The following is a 14,810-nucleotide window of genomic DNA, read 5'->3' as shown; positions in this document are numbered from 1 at the left end:
TTTGTTTGATTATTTGTTTTAAAGGATTTATCCATTTAAGTTATTGTGGTAAAAAGTTAAATATATATATTGAAATAAACGGTTTAATACATTTCTAAATTAATAATTATAGTTGATGATAGTTATTAATTTAATATGTGACTGTAAAAAAAGCCACAAGAAAATACTTTTCAAAATGCAGTATGTTGAGTACCATACAATCAGGGACAGTTTGTGGAAATCTAGAACTATAAAACAAATGGAAATATTTTCAAGTGGATTTAATATGCTAACATAGATTTTATAATGTCTTGAAGAGCCATAATAGCTCAAGTGTGAATCTGATGTTCTTTCCTCTAATTAAATGTGTAGCACTGAACATGTTTTTTCATGTACAGGAAAAACAAGTTACAGTAGATCACTAATGAGTTCAACCAAACGGATACAAAGCTATTAAAATAGGATAGGTCAGTGGTTACCAGAGGTGTTAAACAACATGTAACCACACATGATAGTGCCAGGAAAGTCATCAGATTTCATTTGTGAAAGTAAACGGTGAGCGGAAACAAAAGGATATCTCATCCACACAAGCATTATGGGACATATTTGGCGTTTTCTTTTGGAATTTTTCATTCTACTTACAGGTAATGAATTCAAAGTTATATGTAGATGGCAGAATTAATGTTTCGGGTCAGCGCTGGTCAGTTATAATTTTGTCTTTGTTAAAAGTAACTATGCAAAATCTCCAGTGATTCAGAATTACCATTTATACAAAATCAATTGTTTTTTTGTCCGTGGGTGTTTTTTTTTTTTTTTTCTTTTTTTTGCTATGCATTCCAAACAATGATATAACACTCACATATTTATCTACGTCAATGCTGTTGGGTCAAATCTATTATAATGTGCTGTATTTTTATTTTCTTAGGCTTTTGTCAAGTAATTACAGCTTCTGCAATTGAAATGTGATTTCTTCACTTGTTGCAAATTTCTAAAATGTTAAACTGATCTCATCCCATGTTGCAGGATCGGCTTTAGAGTTATGTCTATTGTTTCTGTATTAAATATGGGATACACTCAAATATGCTTTTTATGTCCATTTATAAGATTTGACAAAGTGCACTAGAAAGAAAATACTTTTAATTCACTGTTAAAGTTAAATATGCTAGAAATATCCATTAAGGATGATCAAACAATATACATTTAAAAATGTTGGAATAGTTTTTCTGTTTATATTGATCACAGCCTAAATATTTTTATGATGTTATCAAAGACACCATAGACGTGTAACTTTTTTTTGTGAAATATCTGTAAATTTTGAAGTGTGCGTTTTAAGTTTCCAAATGCTTTTTGGGATGTCTATATACAAAAATACTGTTTATTGCAGCATTTGTTAACTGACTGCAGATAAATAATGCCAATACATGGTAATTAATGGGCAGCAAAGAAGCCGCTAAGCAAGTTTCCCTGGTTTATGGTCATGTTAAGTGTCGTGTCTGGCAAATATGCTCCAATGTGAAGAAGGACAAAGTGGACCCACCTACGACTCTCTGCAGGACGTCATTGACAAGAAGTCCTTCAGACCTTCTGTCAATCTCAGTAGCCCCACCATAACCAACATCTCCTTCACTCTCTATGCCATCTTGGGAGTGGTGAGTCAGTGCAGGACCAGCGGTATGTCTCTGGTTGTGTAAACTGTACTTGTGTCTAAACATCTGATGCTTATTCTGTTTTGCAGAATGAAAAAACACAATATCACCACCTTTCTCTGGCTTAGGCTGGTAGGCATGAACACTAAGAGATGTTTGAATGATCACCTGAATATTTTGAAATCCTGTTCTTCAATCTTGTTTCATTATAGTACTGGTTCCATGAGTTCCTGATTTGGGATCCAGAAGCCTGTGACGACATTACGAAGATCTCTCTTCCTGTCAAAGATCTCTGGACTCCTGACATTTGTGTTTATGAGTTGTGAGAGCCCTCTACTGGGGAGGTTTGGGACTTTTGTATTGCTCTTAGGAGAATTAATCTGGTTTACATACATAAGTGACAACTTAAGATGTTTTCCCCAAAGATGAATAGACATTGATTTTACTGCTCATCTGGGTACAATATGTACAATATTATCCTCCTTGTGTCAGGACTCGGGTATGATCGGTCCTTTTTTTTCCTTTATTTTTCTCTCTTTACTTATTTTTTTAGTTTCAGCTCATTTTTCTAAAGTTTCATTCGTTTTGGTTCCCATTTTTTCTCTCTCATTTATTTTAATCTATTTTCTCTGGTTTCCATCCCCTTCGCCCTAGCACCAGCTGATCCTGTTTTTATGCTGCAGCTGTCTGACGCACCTGTTCCCTTTATCTCGTTTCTCACCCTATTTATTCTGCTTGATTTCTGTACTCTTTGTCAGTGTGTTCTGTGATTATTTTGCATTTTCAGCTTCAGATCCGTTCTGTCTCTCCTCTCAGTTCTGAGCAATAATTTGTAGAGTTGGGGTACTCGAACTTGGACTCGGACTCGAGTCCAATTTTGAATGAACTCGGACTTGTCACGCACTCGGGTGAATTTGTACTCGGACTTGACACGGACTTGAACATTTTGGACTCGGAAAATATTCCGAGTACAGTCGAGTCCACGTCATGTGTATTAAATAAAATCAGCATAAAATTGAAATGATAAATTAATGAATGTCTCCCCTTCTGTCATTTTACTGCACCATACCGGCAGGCAGAAGTCTCATGCTTGCAGACGAAACACACGCACCACTCACTGGATATCAATGTGGATTAGAGGTGGGCAGATCGATACTAATATCGATAATATCGATACCAACGTTGGTATCGGTATTGATCGATACCAGCGGGAAAATATCGATACTTAAGTTTCAGTTTCTCTCGTTTTGCGACCTGGCCGTGTTTGTCAAAATGCTGCTGCTGTCACAGAGCAGAGCAAGCTCTTAAGAGTGCTGCTCGTGCTCGACACTGCTTTCCGCCCCCTCTCCTGTGTTGTACCGTCACGTGACTCACCACTAGCGCTACCACCAGCAGTCAGGCGCGCGCACCGCTCAGCCGCGCATTTCTAACAGCAGTCAGTCAGAGGCGGAGAGAAAGAGGAGCGTTGTATGGCTGTATTTTCAGGCCGATCTACCCTTTTTGTGTTAGCTGTGAAAGGGATACTAGTTTCTATATTTAAACTCCACCTAGATGTGCACCAGACTTAATTATTTTTATTATTTTATCAATAGCTGATTCTCCAAGAGCAGTGTATATTACAAGGCGCCTATCAGAAATGATTGCGAAGGACCTGCAGCCTCTTTCCATAGTGGAAGATGTCGGCTTCAGGAATTTTGTATAAGGAGAATTTGTTTTACATTGTGAAGTAAAACGTTGTGACTTTAAGAAAAAAATCCTGAAAAGAAGTGCACTAAAGAAGAGAAACATTTTTTTATTAACATGCTACTTGAAAAGAGAATTTGTTTTTACATTTTTTATATTTGTGAAGTAATCATTTTGTAACTTTTTATTTAAATAAATCAGAAGTAACCAAAAGTTGTTTCTGAACAAAAGCTTTTGTAGTACTGATTAATAACCCAAAATGCAAATCACAAAAACAAATTAAAAGTCATGAAAATTCATTTAGATTTAGGTTGAAGACGCATCCACCTTAATTATTAAAAAGTATCGGTATTGGTATCGGTATCGGCGATACTGGCCCTGCATTTACTTGGTATCGGATCGATACCAAATCTAGCGGTATCGCACACCTCTAATGTGGATTAGTGATGGGAAGTTCTATTCTTTTCCGCGAACCGGTTCTTTCGGACGGTTTGATTCAATAAACCGGTTGAAAAAAAAACAGTTCACCGGATACATAATCCATTGCGATGTATTTGTTATTAAATGAACTCACGTTTCGTCAGATTGCCCTTCATTCAAGCCCTCGGTTTACCCGCACTCAATACATTAGCACAAAATCAGTTCAGAATCAATCACCAAAAGAATCAGTTCGGTTCAGACGCGCTGTAAGTCAGTCGGCTTCATGCTGAATCACGCATGCGCAGTATCATCAGCTCCTCGGTTCTCGAATCGGACGCGTCCGAAAGAAACGGTTTTCGGATTAGTTTACTGATGATCTGAAAACTGATACAACCGGTTCTTGACTCGAGAATGAGAATCGCTCAAAACCCAGGTAGGAAAATCTGACAGGGTAGGATAAAATGTCAGGACACCGGCACATGCTGCAGTTCAGTATCATCAGCTGCTCTACTCGTGTTCATGTTCTGTTTACTACAAACTCAGTTTGTGAATCTGTCATCATTAACTATAAATACAGTACAGATATTTCATAAATCATCCCTTATTCATATTAAACATGGAGTCTTTAGAGTCTTAATTATTGTCCAACTTCCCTGAAAACCCCTTTGGCCCATAGCTACATAATCTACAATATACAGATTAGAAACATGTAGCCCCTATCTTAAAAAAAAACCGTATATATATATATCTGCCATATATATATATATATATATATATATATATATATATATATATATATATATATATATATATATATATATATATATATATATTTATAGTTTTATCACACTTTCCGATGTTTAACAAAATACTTGAAAAATTACACGCATGCGCAGTATCATCAGTTCATCGGTTCTCAAATCGGACGCCTCCGAAAGAAACGGTTTTCGGTTCAGTGTACTGGTGATCTGAAAACCGATGCAACCGACTACCAAAGACAGCAGCAGCAACCAACAGATGCTGCACAGCTCAGCATTGCAGGATTTGCAAGACCAGAACTGACCAACCAAGCAATGCAACTTTATGATGCAAGTTCTCCAAGACAACAAGAAATTCATAATGTCATCATTAAGGATCTCCTCATTGGCTGCACTTTACCTCTGTCAAATGTGGGGGAGAGGCATTAAATAACTGAAATGTCATCTTTAACTGGAGGACAATATAGTGTGATACAATAATAAAATAGGTTCATTTGTATTTTCATGCAGTTGTAATACAATAAAACCTTTGAAACCTTTTTTGATAGGAAACTAGTTCTGTTGACATAAAATAAAAATGTTCAATGGCAATGACTAGATGTAACAGTGGTATTTTTTATTACATTTTTATATTGCCATTGGTTTAATGGGTTGAAAGGTTAAAATATTAATAGAATGTAAAAATGTACAATACCAATTTATAATCTTTTTTAATTTAATTACTTTCTGGACTCGGGCGGACTCGACTCGGACTCGGCCTTTAAGAACTCGGACTTGAGTCCAACTCGGCCCCTTTTGGACTCGGACTCGGACTTGGACTCGATGTTTGTGGACTTGGTCTTGACTCGTACTCGACAAAGGTGGACTCGGACCCAACTCTAATAATTTGTTTGTCTGCTCAGTTGGTGTGACATGTGTTTTACCCTCAGAGTAACGTTAGCTCAGACTGTTTATCTCATTGGTTCCCAACCTGGGGTCCCACAGGGGGGGCGCGGGAGCGGATATGCTTTGAGGGGAATAAAGATGCATAAAATGTTCTACTAATAATATTATATAAAAATATTTTTTAAAGTTTTAAAAAAAATCATATGCTAACAATGCCAATTTCAATTACAATTTCGTTATTTCAAATGTAGGCCCGTTGCGTGTGGCAAGCACGCTCATAATGTAAAAGAGACGCTGACGCGACCACAACAGTGGCCAAAATCAAATGGCAAACATAATTCAAGCGGAACGAAACTGCTCGTTATTGTGTGGTTGACGGACCGTTTATCAGTTTGGACCAGTGCAGCGCGAGCCGATCGTGATCATGCGACGCTGTTACTACACAGCGCTAATAAGAGATCCAGTACAGAAAGCATTTGAATTTGCCACAGAAGTAATAACATCGCTGCGAGTTCTAGAGAGAAACATTCACATTTCTCCGTTATTAACGGATCAAACAGCGCGTGGAAACCAGGAAGAAACATTGTGCCGTGAATGAACTATCCAGTGTCCAGATCTGCAACATTCACCATGGATTTACTGTAGTAACACTAACCGAACCATGAAAGTTTGGCAGGAATAGTAGGCTATAATGCCTTCAAGTAACATTACGTCTGTTTTATTTTGACATGACTACAATTGCTGCTCTTAAATGATAATCTGAAATAAAATAAACCTTGGTTTATAACTACTACAATTTCATTTTTTTCCAAGAAGCTGTTTTGTTTTATATGCTCATAAGAAGAATCAATTATAGCTCCAGAATTACTCAAAAGTAAAAAATATCACACTTTATTATGTTAGTTTTAATATAAAAAAAAAGAAATTAAGGAAATTTCTAAGGCATTTCTTTCTTTTTGCTGTATCAAAACCGTACCGTGACACAAGTGTATCAAACCGAACCGTGAATTTTGTGAACCGTTACACCCCTATATATATATATTAGTGCTGGGAAAAAAATTAATTGCATCCAAAATAAAAGTTTGTGTTTGCATAATATATGTGTGTGAAATGTGTATAATTATTTTGTATATAAATACACGCATATGCATGTATGAATTATTTTTTTGCATATATATATACATTTATACATAATTTATATTATATATAAATATAAATAATTGATATATAAATAAGTAAAAATATTAAATATATACATGCATATGTGTGTATTTATATACAAAATAATTATACACAGTACACACATATATATTATGCAAACACAAACTTTTATTTTGGATGCGATTAATTTTTTCCCAGCACTAATATATATATATATATATATATATATATATATATATATATATATATGGGGGGGGGGGTCACGGATTGTTAAATACGTACATAGGGGGGGCCCCAAGGAAAAAGGTTGGGAACCACTTGTTTATCTGGTTCTCGACCTGGCCTGTTTCGACCCCATTGCTGCCCGCCGCTCTAAGCCCTGTCTGCACCTCGCCTGACCACCCGTCTGCTCGACCATTCTCCTGTCTCCCATCTCAGATTTGTTGCCCTCTTCTCCCCTGATGCTCACGGAGGCTGACCGCTTTCCTGTATGTTGTGCAGTCGAAAGCTAAGGACTGTGCCATTTTTCCTGTGTTCAGTTTTTTTTGTTGTTGTTGTTGTTTTTGGGGACATTAGGCCATCGCCATCCTTCTGTTAATAAAACTGACTTTTTTAGCCTCATTCGCTCTTGGATCATTATCTGTCCTGACACCACACACTGACCAAGAATAGACCCAGCGGAAGGCTCTGCTTGACAGTCTGCTTTGGAGCATCAAGGAGCGATGTTGGGCCGTCACAAGATGGAACTGTCTTTCACCCGTGTCTTTCACTCAGTAGATGCCTTGTCCGCTCAAATCACTGATTTGATGGGGCGTCTTGATCATCTCACTCTAGAAGATTTCACTTCACCGCCCCCGGGACTCTCCGATCCACTTTCCCCTCCGAGCCGAGGGTGAATAACCCCCCCACGTAAGCTGGTGAGCCTACAAGCTGTAAATAATTCCTTATTTAGTTCGAGGTGGTGTTTTCTCTCCAACCTAGAACCTACACATCAGAAGTCTCTGAGGTGGCCTATGTCATTTCCCTGCTCACAGGCAGAGCACATGATTGGGGTACTGCAGAATGGGAATCGCAGGCCAGGTGCTGTTCTGATTTAAGATTTTAGTTCTTTTAAGGAAGAGATTAAAACTTTTGATCAGTCTGTTTTCAGCAAGGAGGCATCCCGAGTGTTAGCACAGGGCAAACGTTCAGTGGCTGATTACTCTGTGCAGTTCCACACCCTGGCAGCTACTTGTGGATGGAACACAGATGCACTAATCGCTTATTTTTTAGCGGGTCTCAATGACTCTGTGAACGATGGACTGTACGCCCTTGAGATTCCTGAGTGTTTGGATGATGTAGTCAGTCTGTCCCTCGGCATAGACCCCAGGAGAGAGCTGCGCCGCCGAGTTCGAGTAGACTCTGTGTCTCTTTTCACTAAACATGCTTTGTTTAAGGCTTCAGCACTCGTTGACTCGGGAGCAGAGGGAAACTTTATTGATGAGAATTGGGACCATGCTCGGGAGATTCCCATCCAACCCCGGCAGTCACCTATAATCGCTCATGGACTCGATGACCAGCTACTTATGCAGATTTCTCGTGTCACTGATTTTCAGTGTTCTTAGCTCTTGGAACCACTGGGACCTCAAGTTCCTAGTCTGTTAGTCTCCGTCTGCCCCTTTAGTTTTGGGTCATCCCTGGCTTGTTCGTCATGGGCCGAACATTAACTGGGCAGACAATTCAGTTCTGTCATGGAGTCAATATTGCTACACACATTGCCTTCTGTTTGCTCTCTTCCCGGTCTCTGTTTCTGTTTCCCTACAGGAGGAGAAGAAGGATCTTTCCAGAGTTCCTGACTTTTACCATGATCTGCGGGCGGTCTTCAGCAGGTCCCAGGCTGTATCTCTTCCCCACCGACTGTATGATTGTGCCATCGATCTCCTTCCTGGTGCTTCTCGGCCTCACGGACGACTGTACTATCTCTCCACGCCTGAGCGCAAAGCGATGGAGAAGTATTTAAGTAATTCTCTGGCAGCCAGTATTATTCGTCCCACTTCTTCTCCAGCCGGAGCGGGGTTCTTTTTCGTAAAAAAAAGAATGGCTCTCTGCGTCATAGTTTTTTGAGGGTTTGAATGACATCACAGTTAAGAATCGGTACACTCTGCCGCTGATGTCTTCGGCCTTCGACCTCTTGCAGGGGGCTGAGTTTTTCATGAAATTGGATCTTATACGATGCATTTAACACACCTCATGTGCACTTCAAATATCGGGTTCTTACCTTCGGCTTATCCAACGCATCAGAGATCTTTCAAGCACTTGTCAACGAAGTGCTGAGAGACATTATCGATATTAAGATGATATGTTAATTTTCTCTAATTCTTTTCAGGCACATGTCCAGCACATCCGACAAGTGCTTCAGCGGCTGTTAGAGAATCAGCTGTTCGTTAAGGTGGAGAAGTGCGATTTCCACATTCAGTCAGTTACATTCTTGGAACACATAATTTCGGTGGGTGGGGGGGGATTCCCATGGACCCTGCGAAGGTGAGAGCCGTCTCCGAATTGCAGGTACCTGATTCCCGTAAGGCGTTACAGCAGTTCCTGGGTTTCGCCAGTTTTTATCTGCAATTCATCAGGAACTTCGGGCATGTGGCGGCCCCTCTGACCACGTAAACCTCCACCAAAGTCAGTTTCAGTTGGTCAGCGGACGCTCAGGCAGCGTTCAGTGAATTAAAATGTAGATTCAACTCAGCTCCCATCCGGTTGCCTTCAGATCCTTCCCGGCAGTTCGTGGTGGAATTGAATGCGTCAGAGGTTGGTGTCGGTGCTGTACTCTCCCAGGTATCTCCTCTAGAAAATAAAATACATCCGTGTGCCTTTTTCTCACACCATTTGTCTCCCGCAGAATGAAACTACGACATTGGGGATCACGAGTTGTTGGCTGTTTGACTGGCCTTGGGGGAATGGCGTCGCTGGCTAGAGGAAGCGGCCATTCCATTTCTGGTGTGGACTGACCACAAGAACCTGGAATACATCCGGTTGGCACGACAGCTAAACGCCAGACAGGCTCGGTGGGTGCTCTTCTTTGGGCGCTTTGACTTCACCCTTTTTTACTGACCCAGGTCCAAGAACATTATACCCGACACGCTGTCACGTCTTTTTGCTTCTCCAGGCGACCCGCCTCCCGACACTATAATTCTTCAGAGTTGTGTGCTGGGGGCGCTTACCTGGGGAATCGAGGAGCTCGTCAGATGAGCGCAGGGAGTCAGAGTGTCCACGGCGTGTCCCACGGGTCTGCTCTTCATGGCCGATTTCTTTTTTGGACTACCTCCATCCAGTGGTAATACGGTGATTCTAACCATAGTGGATTGCTTTTCCAAAGCGGTCCACTTCATTCCCATTCCCAAACTCCCCTTGGCTAAAGAAACGGCCTGGGTGGTCATTGATCACATCTTTTGGATCCACGGCGTTACGGAGGACATGGTTTATGACAGCGGGCCCCAGTTCCTTTCACAGACCAAGTGCACCAACCAGGATCTCGGTCGGATGCTTCGCTGCCTGGCATCCCATTACCCCTCTTCCTGGAGTCATGAACTGACGTGGGCAGAATATGCTCACAACTCGTTACTGGTGTCGGCAACAGGTATGTCCCCATTCATGTGTAGTCTAGGTTATCAACCCCCACTGTTTTCTTCCCAGGGCACCTAGGCAGCTGTCCCTGGATGAGGGCCTAGGGAGGCGCTTATCCAAGCTAGTGGACACTCTAAGACCACTGCGTACCATCACCGTAGGTTGACGCTTCGTTATGTCTGCGGACAGCACGTATGGCTGTCCACCAAAGATTTGCCACTGAGGGTCCCATCGCGAAAATTGGCACCTAAGTTTGTTGGGCCATACCTAATTTCCAAGGTCATCAACGATGGTCTGTCTTCGGTTGCCCAATTCTCTTCACTGTGTGCACCCTGTTTTTTATGTGTCTAAAGTTAAGCCTGTCTTGCATTCTCCCCATTCCCCTACTGTGTCTTCCCCTGTCACGCCCCCCTCCCCCTCTCGTTATAGTTGGCATTCTCCTGCTTATAAGGTTAGGAGAATCTTAGACTCCAGACATCATGGGCGGGGACACCAGTACCTAGTGGACTGGGAGGGGTATGGTACGGAGGAAAGATGTTGGGTCCCAGCTCGGGATGTCCTGGACCACTCGCTCATCGATGAGTTTCACCAACGTGGTCCTTCTTCCTCAGGTGCGCCGTGAGGCACTCCTGGGGGAGGGGGTACTGTCAGGACTCTGTTATGATCGGTCCTTTTTTGTCTTTATTTTCTCTTTATTTTTATTTTTTCATTTCAGCTCATTTTTTTCTATCGTTTCATTCATCCGTTTTTTCTCTCTCATTTATTTTAATCGATTTTCTCTGGTTTCCATCCCCTTCGCCCTAGCGCCAGTTGATCCCATTTAGCAATTTATGCTGCGGCTTTCTGATGCGCCTGTTTCCTTTATCTCGTTACTCAACCTATTTATTCTGCTTGATTTCTGTACTCTTTGTCAGTGTGTTCTGTGATTATTTAGCATTTTCAGCTTCGGATCCGTTCTGTCTCTCCTCTCAGTTCTGAGCGCTAGTTTGTTTGTCTGCCCAGTTGGTGTTATGCGTGTTTTGCCCTGTCCCCGTTTTGGGACTGTTCATCTGGTTTTTGACCTGGCCTGTTTTCGACCCCGTTGCTGCCCGCAATTCTCAGCCCTGTCTGCACCTCACTTTTTTTTTGTATTTAGCATGTCAAACTTCATGAAGAAATGTTATAAATGAATCTGAAACAATGCATTTATAAAAATTATTATACAGTGCCGTCGACATTTATATTATGAAACATGTAAAATATGATTACCATGAAAGGCCTCATTTGTTAGTGGGCCTTGAATACGTATTAACATATCCACTTTATTTATTTATTTATTTGTGAATTTGGTGCACAGTGACTCTTGTTGTGTGATTTTGTGTTAACTTTTGCATGTCTATCTCCTACATGGTGTCATTGTAAACGCTGGGAATCAGTTGAGGGTTTTCAGCACTTCAAGATGGTTTTATTATTGCTGATTTATAATATTTATTGTTCCATTAAAATGTGTAAATAAATTCTTATTTCGTGCCAGTTATTCATTTTATCATTCAAAAGAAAAACACAGAAACCACCATATTTGCATTGTGGGATTTACCCCACATATTTTTTACCTTGCATGTTGTTTGCTTCTCGGAGAATGAAACATATAGTTTGAGCCTTCATTTGAATCCCCAAAGACATCATGAAACTGTATGTTTATTAATATTAATTAATATTAATATTAATATTAATTAATTATTAATTTATTTATTTATTTATTTATTTATCTTATTTCCAGCTTCTTTTAACAGTCTAAAGAAAGCGATGGCTGTAGCTTTGCTCTAAAGACCACACGTAGATACCTACCCATCCCACCCCCTGGATCCCAATTCCGCCCCTAAACCTACCCATCTCCACCCCCTGGATCCCACTTCCGCCCCTAAACCTACCCATCTCCACCCCCTGGATCCCACTTCTGCCCCTAAACCTACCCATCTCCACCCCCTGGATCCCATTTCCACGCCTAAACCTACACATATCCACCCCCTGGATACTATTTCCTCCCACTTGTAAATGTATGTGTTTGTAGTTTTGGAATATTGAAGGTTTGAGCTGGGTTCCTGATAAATGTGGAACAAACAGAATCTCACTGCCAAGAAAAAAAGCTAATTAATATTATATTTATGTCTTGTGTATCTCATGAAACACCACCTGAATTGTTAACACATTTGAGATTCACTCAAATTTTATCACATATATGTTTGATAATAAAAGACATGCTCAGTAACTTTTAAACACTACCTGTGTTTCATCACTATTTTGGTATTTTGGCTGTACTGGTACAATAAAACTGCATTTTTACTGTAAAATAAAACCTTATAAAAGTCTATGAGTGCTGTGCTCACTGATCAGCCATTAAAACATTACACTATTAAAACCAACGAAATGTGAAGTGAATAATAATGATTATACAACAGGACCTGTCAAGGGGTAAGACATTTCAGGCAGCAAGTGAATGGTCAGTCCTTGAATTACATGTTCTGAAAGCAGGAAAAAAATTAGAAAAAGCTCAGTGACATTGAGAAATAGTGATGATTAGATGACTGGGTCAAAGCATCTCCAAAATGCACAACTGGTTAACCAGTATCAGGGTCATGGATGCCCAAGGCTCACTGATGAACATGGGGAGTGAAGGCTAGCCCATCAGGTCCGATCCCACAGAAGAGCTACTGTAGCTTATTAAACTTAATGGTAGCCATGATAAAAATTGCAATTGTCAATTGCAGTTTGCTGTGTATGGGGCTACATAGCCACTGGACTATAGAACATAGAAAATAGAAATAGAAGATAGAAAAAGGTTGCTTGGTCTGATAAATCACATTTTCTTTTAGATCAAGTGGATTTCCGGTGCATGTGTGTTGTTTATCTTGGTTTTCTGCATTTTGATTTGATCTACTCAGTTTCCAATACAATTCCCACCAATTAAATCTTCTAAAAAGAGACAAGTGTGACAGTATCTGAAAAAGCAGAGAAAGTATTCAAAAGAAAACAAAATTATACAACGATAATGAGATCAACTTAGATGTAAAACACTGTTCTGAAGTGATTCTAATGTTTGTATACTGAGAGTGTATGGTAACTGGTGTTTCATTAATCTGGAAACTGTGTAAAAATCAAATGGAAATTTGATGAAGAGGGAGACCTACAAGAGGATGACTTCTGTATTTTGTGTCACACCATGCAATATTAATGTTATATCTTTACCACAGTTTTAGACAATGCCACGTTTCTTAACCTCAGTATGCAAAAGTATGCTCAACCTCAAAGATCCCAGTTGCCACCACATTTATTTTGATACACATTTCATATTTTGCATGTTGGGCTTGTGCCTCCAATGTCTGAGATTTCCAGAAGGAAGTAAAATGTTGAGTTTTGCAAAGTGTTCACTGTTGCATGTCAGCACTAGGTGGATGACTAATTTGCTTAAACAAATCAGTTATTTGTATTTAGGATACATACCCACGATTCTAAAACATTACCTGTCAAACTGAGAAATTATTCAGAAATGAAAATCTCTGGGGCCCAATAACTCACAACATTGAACTTAATGGATATAGAACTTCTGTCAACATTCAAGGTAAGATTCAGCAATTGACAAAAAGGCTGGGTTAGGTTATGGTTTTGCTGCAATGGTTTTGCTATAGATTTTTTCTAAATTTATGATTAAGCAGAGAATTGTTGTGTTTAAACCTTTTGATGCATGAATTTTGAATTGTAGAATTTAGGCTGCCAGAAATAAAAAAACACTTACAAAGATTACAGTATTACTGTATATAATAATGGCAAAATGTTAAAACATAATTTGAAGACAGTTGCAAAGTATTATAGATACTATCAGAGAGTTACATCATTTACAATTTACTGCTGTCTTCTGTACAAAAATAAACATATTTTGAAATTATAATTAATCATTTTCTTTATTAAATTTCATTCTGGAAATAAATGTTTTGCTTTTTATCATTCCATTAAGATTATTATTCTTATAATTTGTAACATTTGTTTTACTCGCAAAGGGCATTTTATGTACTGTATGTCTTTAAAAAAATGATTAACTAAAGTTTGGGCTTCTAAACAAAGCAGTTATTGTAAATTATATGATCACAGATAATAGTTTTGATGTACAATGCTTGACTGAAACCTGACTAAAACCAAATGATTAGATTGATCTAAATGAGTCTACTCCACCAAACTACTATTATAAGCATGAGCCCTGTCAGACTGGTCGTGGGGGAGGTCTTGAAACAATATATAGTGATATTCTCAATGTTATCCAGAGAACAGGATACAGGTTTAACTCATTCGAAAAACTTCTGCTATCTATTGTATCTCTTGCTCTGGCTACTGTGTATAGACCACCGGGTCCGTATACAGAATGCCTAAAAGAATTAGCAGATTTCCTCTCAGACCTTCTGGTTACAGTTGATAAAGCGCTAATCGTCTGAGATTTTAATATTCACGTTGATAATACAAATGATGCATTAGGACTGGCGTTTACTGACATAATAAACTCTTTTGGAGTTAAGCAAAATGTCAATGGGCCCACTTATCATTTAAATCATACACTAGATTTAATTATATTGCATGCAATCGATCTTACTGAAATCGATATCGTACCTCCAAGTGATGATGTTACAGACCATTTCCTTGTATC

At 39.5% G+C, this 14,810-nt stretch overlaps 1 long non-coding RNA gene across 1 annotated transcript; it reads left to right on the top strand.

The window, feature by feature from the left end:
- Nucleotides 1-1,348: 1,348 nt before the first annotated feature.
- LOC127943169 (uncharacterized) lies at nucleotides 1,349-2,749 on the top strand. Its single transcript, XR_008149574.1, has 3 exons — nucleotides 1,349-1,628; nucleotides 1,715-1,757; nucleotides 1,838-2,749. It is a non-coding gene; the product is annotated as an uncharacterized LOC127943169 (long non-coding RNA).
- Nucleotides 2,750-14,810: the final 12,061 nt, after the last annotated feature.

The sequence above is a fragment of the Carassius gibelio genome, chromosome A22 (genome assembly GCF_023724105.1).
Source record: "Carassius gibelio isolate Cgi1373 ecotype wild population from Czech Republic chromosome A22, carGib1.2-hapl.c, whole genome shotgun sequence".
Taxonomy (NCBI): domain Eukaryota; kingdom Metazoa; phylum Chordata; class Actinopteri; order Cypriniformes; family Cyprinidae; genus Carassius; species Carassius gibelio.
The sequence above is the reverse complement of the archived record's forward strand: the minus strand, read 5'-3'. Positions and strand labels throughout refer to the sequence as shown.